Source organism: Coenobita brevimanus, chromosome 26 (assembly GCF_032717465.1).
Source record: "Coenobita brevimanus isolate Jiangsu-jjx chromosome 26, ASM3271746v2, whole genome shotgun sequence".
Taxonomy (NCBI): Eukaryota; Metazoa; Arthropoda; class Malacostraca; order Decapoda; family Coenobitidae; genus Coenobita; species Coenobita brevimanus.
The window spans coordinates 7,324,938-7,333,911 of NC_136979.1; positions in this window are offsets into that span (position 1 = coordinate 7,324,938).

Sequence of the window (8,974 nt, forward strand, 5' to 3'; positions counted from 1 at the left end):
GGAGGCCCTCTGGTCTGGGGGCCTCGACCTGATAGGTGGCCCTCGGGACTGGGACCAAACAGCCGGAGTAGTCGGGCCTGTCGTCTTTGGCTCCGTGGAGTGAGGGAACCCGGATCGCCTTCGTCAGGAGCTGGAGAGTCTGGCCTGGGTGTCCTGGGACTGCAGGCACCAAGGGGGAGAGGCGCCGTCAGGACTGGGCTGCGGCAGCGTCTCCTTCGGGGCTCGGGTAGGAACAAGGAACTCCTGGGCGTGGGCGGTAAGTCCGATATCGGGCCTTGCCACCACTCTAGCGTCTCCTCCGGGGCTATATTCCCGGGTGGTGACGAAGGGCTTCCACAAGGGAAAGAGGCTGGAGAAGGACTCACGTCACTCGTGTCCTCTCTAGTACATCCTGAGGCCAGAGCCTTGGGTCGCCATACCCTGGTACGTACTCTGGCTGTAGCCGTGGACTTGCCAGGCGTACGAGGAACAACTGAAGGGCGTACTAGGCCGCTCCTTCCCCGCCACGTATATAGACCGTCGGCGAGGTGTTGCTCTCGTAGTAGGGGACAAACCAGAGTGAGGGGCACAGAGGCCACATTCTCTCCAGTATGAACTGAAACTACCTTCAGGGGCTTCTCTACCCTGGTACGTGCCCCAGCCGGAGCCGAGTGCCTACCCATTTTACTGAGAGCAACTGAAGGGCGTACAAGGCCGCTCCTTCCCTGCCATGTATATAGACCGTCGGCGTGGTGTTGCTCCCGTAATAGGGAAGGGCTACATGTACGGTAGCAGGGGCTCTTTACCCTGGTCCTTACTCTGGCCGTAGCCGGAGCTGATCTGTCCGATCAGGAACAACTGAAGGGCGTACAAGGCCGCTCCTTCCCCGCCACGTATATAGACCGTCAGCGCGGTGTTGCTCCTGAAGGGGAGAACAGCAAGAGAGGGATGCACTGGGGCAACTCTCTCTCTCTGGTGTACTAAGGCCGGAGCCTTGGGTCGCCTTACCCTTTGTACACTTCGTTAGGCTGTAGCCTTGGGCTTCCTGCCCTTGGGCCTCCTGCCCTAGAAGGTGTAACAAAGCCATCAATACGGTGTTACCTGGGCCTGAATCTTGTTCAGTCCCACCCCTATTCTGACGACCATTGCTCCGCCCGCAATGTAGTTTCCTTTCCCTGGTCACCTGGGGTTGGGGCAATTGCGGGGAACAAGGGCCCAGGATCGTGATGTCCTGGTGACCCTCTTGATCGGGGTCACTAACCCCACCATTGTGTTCTCCTGGGGTGGTGGTGTGGCGGCGGGCACGGCGGGCATTTTAAGTTTGACAGCGACAGAGAAAAAATCGCCGTCACACTACCAAGCCTGGGCAAAATTGTTGCTACTATAGCCACGAAAATTGTCCCTGAATCAACATGGGACCAGTTCTCACTTATTGTGAAACAGGCTGTCACGCCTTCACTTGGCAGAGTTGTCGCCCTTTCACAACTCGACGCCCTAACATTTGACGGCAGCCTAGACGACACTTTCGTCCAGGCACGGCTGCTCGTCACCGCCACATATCCCAAAGCAACCACGGCTGTTCAGGACCTACATACCTTCAACACCCTGCTGAGAATTCTCCCGAGCACAGTCAGGGAACGTTTCACTATATATGATCCCTCGGGAGACATGGACCATGACCTGCAACTAGTACGACGCCTCCTCGCCGCCTGCCCCACAACCCAGCCTATCCACGCTGTAAGCAAATTCCCCACAAGCAAGGCGTCGCCACCCAAGCTATGGCTGCCCCCCTCACAACCTACAATGGAGCCGTCACCTGTCGTACTGAGGGCCCACCCCCAGAAAAAACGTCCTAACCCCAGGGAACAATCCAATCTAATTTCTATCAACCCCTGGGAATTTACTGCCTGCAGTCGCAGCTGCCCGCTACATGACATCCGCGAGCAGCTGAAAGCCAATTGACACAGGGCGGCAACACAAGGGCGCCGCAAGGTGTCCTCCCTGGAAGATGATCCCCCACAAGACAACGCTCCACCCATAGTGTTCTCAGATCAAGGGGACAAGGAACCCTACGAGGAAAGCACCGTACAGCAGATGGATTTATAGGTCAGCCCCCGCACTGTCCCACGGTGATGGTGGCCATTTCACACAAGTACAGACCCCAAGTCTACGATAAAATACGGCTGAATGAGGTCAAGGCTAGGCTATTGGTGGACACGGGAGCAGCCAGATCATGCCTATACTCACACTTCTACTCTTGCCACAGCTCCGCCTTCGGCCCCCTTCTCTCCACCTCAGCCAACCTCGTGGATGCGGGGGATGGCCCCCTGCCCATCCGTGGAGAAATCCGGGACCTGTGGACTGAATCCCACCAGCAAGTCACCACAAGACATCCCTTCATCATCTTCGATTCCATCTGCCGTACATATGACGGCTACCTGGGGCTGGACCTCCTACAAAAGCTGCACACAAACATCAACTGCTACAAGCGCCACCTTCACTTCAGTCCAGCCCCCACCCCCAAACCTCCCAACCACCCACGCAACACATACACAACCTCACCTCATACACCACCCACCACTCACCACCCTCAACCTCTTTGCCCCTGCATCACACCTCTCCCATCACCCCACACCTCACCTCCTCACCCCGCTCCTTCATGCTCTGCCTCCCCTTTACTACCTACCCCTCCAACTTTTCCTGCCACCATCGCTTCCGCTATCACCATTCCACCCCACCATGAGGCTTGGTTACAACTAAACACACCCTCCAATACCTCCATCCTCTTTTCCCGCACTCTACCACCCGGACCACTTTCCTCGTGTTTAGTCTCCCCCACGTTTCTTCCTCCCCATGTCCATGCAGTGCGAATCACTAACCTTGCTGCCACACCGCTTACCCTCCCACATGGCCTATTAATCGGTGACATGGAGGAAGCTGATCCTTGTGAAACTCCACCATCTTCCCTCACCACTCTCCCTACTCTGCCTCCTCACCTCTCCACTTCCCAAACTAACAGCCTCCAACAACTCCTCCTGGACTTCCAAGACCTCTTCTCATCCAGACCAGCAGACATCGGCCACACCACCTACCTCAATCACGAAATCCACACCATGGGGCCACCCATCCACCAACCCTCACGATGCAAAAACCCTAAACAACGGGCGGAGCAAGACCGGCAAGTCCAGGACATGCTCAATGCCGGCATTATTTCCAACTCCACCAGCCCCTGGTCCTCCCCTGTCGTTCTGGTTAGAAAAAAGGATGGCACCATGCGGTTCTGTGTTGATTACCGTAAATTAAATTATGTGACCACCAAGGACGCCACATCACTACCCAGAATTGACGATTCCCTCGACTCACTACACGGCTTGTCATGGTTTTCCACCCTCGACCTGCAGTTGGGGTACTGGCAAGTCCCCACCCACCCAGAAGACAAGCAAAAAACTGCCTTCTCCACCTCCAATGGCAAGCATTATGAATTCAACGTCCTCCCCTTCGGACTATGCAATGCCCCAGCCACATTCTCCCACCTCATGGAGTTTGTCCTGAGTGGACTGACCTGGGAGATCTGTCTGGTGTATCTGGATGATGTAATAGTATTCAGCCATACCTGGGCCGACCACCTCCACCGCCTCAAACAGGTCTTCATGCGAATACGCCAGGCCGGACTAAAAGTAAAACCATCTAAATGTGTCCTAGCAGAAAGATCCATCTCCTTCCTAGAACATGTGATCGGAGCCGAGGGCATCTCCCCCGATCTCGACAAACTGCGTGCCATCGCCGACCTCCCCTTACCTAAGGACGTCCACGAAACACGCACCTTCCTCGGACTGACCTCATACTACCGGCGTTTCATCAAAGGCTTCGCCAACATCGCCAAACCATTACATGACCTAACGAAGAAAGGCAAACCTTTCGTGTGGACTGACACCAGAATAGCGGCGTTCAACACCCTCAAAACCAAACTCATCTCAGCCCCCATCGTAGCTTTCCCAGACTACAACCTCCCCTTTCGTCTTTACACCGACGTCTCTCTCATTGCCATAGGGGCTGTACTTGCTCAAGTGCAAGACAGACATGAACATATTATTGCCTGTGCCAGCCGCACCCTAAATCAAGAGGAAAGAAATTACATTGCTACCAAACGCAAGTGCCTCGGAATTATTTGGGCGTTGGATTACTTTCGATCCTACATTTCAGGCACTCACATAGTCGTCACAGACCATCAATCACTACAGTGGGTACGACAATCCAACACCACCAACGCCCAATTGATTTGGTGGCAAGAGGCACCGGAAGAATTCGATTTTGAAATCTCCTACCGACTCGGCAAATTAAACACTAACGCCGATGCCCTTTCCCGCCTCTCCATCAACGCAATCCACACCAAACCCAACCTCCTACAAATGTGGCACGACAAACAATGCCCCACCTGGATCCCACCACGCATGTTTGCCAAACTACATCAACACGGCGACTATCTATTCAACCCGGACGGCCACATCATCCTCGACCCCAGCACTGCACACGATGCCATGCTCCACCTTCATGCTGACAATAGCATCCACCTTGGCACAAAGAAGCTACTCCAAGTCTTCAATGACATATATTGGATGCCAAACCCCTCCACCATCGCCAAAAACATCACACAAGCATACTGAGCCTGTTCCTTGGGCAAAGACATCATACACACCCCTGGACCACCTGGGAAAATCTCTGCCCAAAATCCCTGGCAGCTACTTTCAGTTGATGTGGTTGGACCCCTCACACCTAAAGCAGGTTATAACAACAACATCACCTCTGTCGATGTATATTCAAAGTTCATCATCACCTGCCCCACCATAACGCCGTAACAGTTGCTGATGCTTTAGTCCTCCACTTCTTCCCCTACTTTGGTATTCCCCAGGCCCTACATTATGATAATGCCCCAGAGGTCACAGGCAAGATCTGGGAGGAACTCGCGACACTATTCGGCTATCACATTTCACATTCCTCTCCATACTGGCCACAGGGAAATAGTGTCTGCGAAAGATGCCACAGGTCACTCCTTAACCAGGTCCGAATTCAGATTGTCCAAACAGGCAACGATGACTGACCAGCCCATGTCAAAATTGTGCAGTGGGTCCTTAACACATGCCCCAGAGACAATGGCATAACCCCCCACGAATGAGTCTTCGGAGAAGCCCCGCTCCTCCTGTCCCTCCGCCGACACCTCCAACCTCCTCCCCTACCCTCCACCACTGACCCCTTACACCACCTCAAAAGACGCCTGCACTACCTTCAATCACAGCAAGACCTCCAGCCCGACATAACCCCCTCCAACCCCTACAAACTGGGAGACTCCGTCGTCATAACACGACTATCAACCCCCGCAAAACCTCTCACCGATTCGACGGCCCCTTCACCATCAGCAAAGTCTCTAACCCCTACCAAGTCATCAGCGAACATCAGGGACAGACACGCACCTACCACAACAGACACGTGCACCCCTTCCAACCCACTAACAATAACCCGCCACTCAACCGCGCCACCCACCTCAGCGTCTTCTCAACCCCCCCTCCACCTCACCTACCATCACACCTCCCCCCACTACACCCTCACCTGACCCACCACCGCCTTCCTCCAGCCCTGATACCTCACCTCCGCCTGCCTCTCCTACGCCCACCCCACCTCCTCCAACTCCCACCCTCAATCGCCACCCACTATGCCCACATCACGCGACCCACTACCAACTCCCACCTTCACCACCACAGAAACGACCACCACCACAGACCCGCCACAATTCCACCCACACCCCACCTGCACCCCCCCATGCACCGGCCCACCTCATCCACTAATTCCCCATGTGCACTAATTCCACCTGCCACCCATGCCACTCATTCGTCCACCCCTGTCCACCCCCTACCCACCAATCATCCCCACTACACACGCCACCAACAAAAACCACCCACAGCCACAACAAGACGCCCACACCACCACACGCCTCCACAGCTTCACCACCAACACCAACCCTCATGACCACTACCACAAGATCCGGACGCCTCTCACGCCCAACCTCTAGATACACTCCTACACCCACCTCTACTTCCCCTACTTCCTCACCATCATCCACACACACCAACCATACCCCCAACACCACCCCTATCACACCCCCCCTACACCAAGCACAGTGGAAAGCTCCCAATACCCAATTCCCTCGGGAGACATGTCCTGCCCACCCAGTAGGCTACTCCCCCATAAAAAGCCCAGGACCTCACCCCTCGCCAGCATCCAGCCTTCACCCCTACACCAAGCACCACCACCAGAGATGAGGATCCACAGGATAGTCTGGCGCCCCTCACACCACCCTGCCTTCTGAGTACGAGGAACCCACCAGCTCCTCCGGAACCTCCGCCACACCACACAACCATCTACACTCCACCTCACCCTCAACCTACACCAAGAACCAAACCAAGCAACACACCACTGGACCACCCTTCTCCAACACATCACACCTGCCCACCAGACATCCACCACCAGCACCTACCAGCTCCAGTCATGGGGCCGTGGCTTTTTGACCACAGACGATGGTGAAATACGCGCCTCTGCTGCCGGGCCCCCCACCCCGCCGAGGACACCTGCCCTGCCCCCACCCCAGGAGGACACCACGGCGGGCCAAGTCACTGCGGGATTGGCCCAGAGCAAGAAGGGCACCAGGGCGCCCCTACCTTAAGTCCCTCTTCCCCTCAACCCACCCGACGGCGACAACGCAGGAATGGGAGACAACCCCACGGACGGAGCAGCCCTCACCAGGTTCGGGGTGGGATGCTCCAGGTACAGTCCCAAGCAACACCGCGGTAATGGCCACCATACGTACCGGGGAGGAAGCGGCCACCGTACGCCCCTCAGTTGTTTCCCCTTGTAGCACCGCCACAACGGCCACCGTCCATGTGGGGGAGGGAGCGACCACCGTACGCCCCTCAGCTACAGCCACATCTGGAGATAGCCTCGGTGTGCTAGCTCTTGAGCACACACCGACAGGCAAAGGCAGGAGTGGAACTGCAATAACGGCCACCATATGTGTCGCGGAGGGAATGGCCACTGTACGTCCCTCATCCACCTCCTCCTCCTCCTCCTACGGGAGTAACACCGCAGTAACAGCCACCATACGTACCGGGGAGGGAGCGGCCACCGTACACCCCTCAGCTACTTCCCGTTGAGCGGGCAGAACCGCAACAATGGCCACCGTACATCCCTCATCTGCCTTTTCCGCCTTCGGGAGCAGCACCGCCACAACGGTCACCGTCCGTGTGGGGGAAGGAACGGCCACCTTACGTCCTTCTGCTGCTACCCTCAGAGACTGTGGAACCGCCACAACAGCCACTGTACGTGTGGGGGAAGGAGCGGCCACCATACGTCCTTCATCTGCAGTCTCTAGGGTTCTCCTGGAGGAGAAGGTCCCTTGCACGGCCGGCTCACTACCTCTCGGCTGCACGGGATGCCCTTTACTCTCTCCCTCCAGGTGTGGTTCCCCGGAGGTACTGCCATTACTGGAGTGGTGGCGAGGTCCTATCCCTGCCCTGAAGCCGACCCCTAGATGACGCTGGCCCCTGTCGGAAGCCCGAGAGGAGAAGTGCCGCAGTCTACTCCTGATGGCGCCCCGCTCTGTAGGCCACCGCAGCATCCGGCCTCCCAGGGCCAACCAGCAGGCCCCAAAGCGGGACCGCTCAGGCCTCACTACCCGCAGGCCATCAGCCCAGAGTAAAAGGTGGCAGGCCTGCCTCTTGAAGTTGTTTGGCCCCAGCCCCAAGGGCCATCTACCAGGTCAAGGCCCCCAAACGGTAGGGCCTCCCTGGACCCCAGCTACAAAGCAGGCCCGGGCAGTGACGCCCCCGAGAGCCGTATATTGTCTCCTGTGGGAGAGCTCTGCAAAGGGGCCCCCTCCCACACCTGGGCGCCACCTCCACTGACCCCAGGGACAAATGGTGTAGTGCCGACAGCCCTCACTCCTCCAGTCGTATCAGAGACTAAGTGAATGGACAGAAGTGAAAGTGATCATAGAACTGCGACAACATAATATAAAGTGACCATCCGTGAATATAAACACCAGGGCAGAGAACAAGGGTCAGTAAACATGAATACCAAGGGGACTGTGATATACTAGAGTACCGCATGTAAACCAGTGGCGCCCTGTTCCTTTGTGAGTGCTTACTTCTGGTCCGGAAAAAGGACCCCTGAGGCATTTTTAGGACGAGACATCGGACTAAAAACACCCAGCATAACAATATCATCAGCAGCCATTTAGTGTCCTGAACAAAGGCCTCCCCAAACCTTCTCCATGAATTCTAAAATACCCGCCACCACTGGACGCCCCACTCCGCCACCCCCACCCCACCACCAAGCCACTACCACACCACCACCCCAGGAGGACACCACGGCAGGGCTATTGACCCGGAACAAAAGGGTCACCAGGGCGCCACTGTCCTGAGTCCCTCTTCCCCGCAACTGGTCCCACACCAAGTGAGCAGGAAGAGACAACGACCCTGCAAGCGGGGCAGCCTTCACCAGGTTCGGGGTGGGACTGATCCAGAGTCAGTCCCAAGCAACACCGCGGTACGGCCACTGTACGTGCCAGGGAAGGAGCGGCCACTGTACGCCCTTCAGTTGTCTGCCCCCTGTGACTCCGCCATCACAGCCACTGTACATGAGGGGGAAGGAGCGGCCACTGTACGCTCTTCGGTCACAGCCACCTCTGGAGACAGCCTCGGAGCGTTAGTTGTTGAACACACTACGACTGGCAAAGGTAGGAGTAGTGGGGCCGCGCTCACAGCCACTGTATGTGACAGGGAGGAAGCGGCCACTGTACGCCCCTCATCCACTACCTCCTCCTTCTACAGGAATAACTCCGTGTTCACGGCCACTATACATGACGGGGAAGGCGCGGCCCCTGTACGCCCTTCAGTTACTTCCGAAAGGGCAAGCAGGCCCACGGCTACAGCCGTTGTACGTAGGG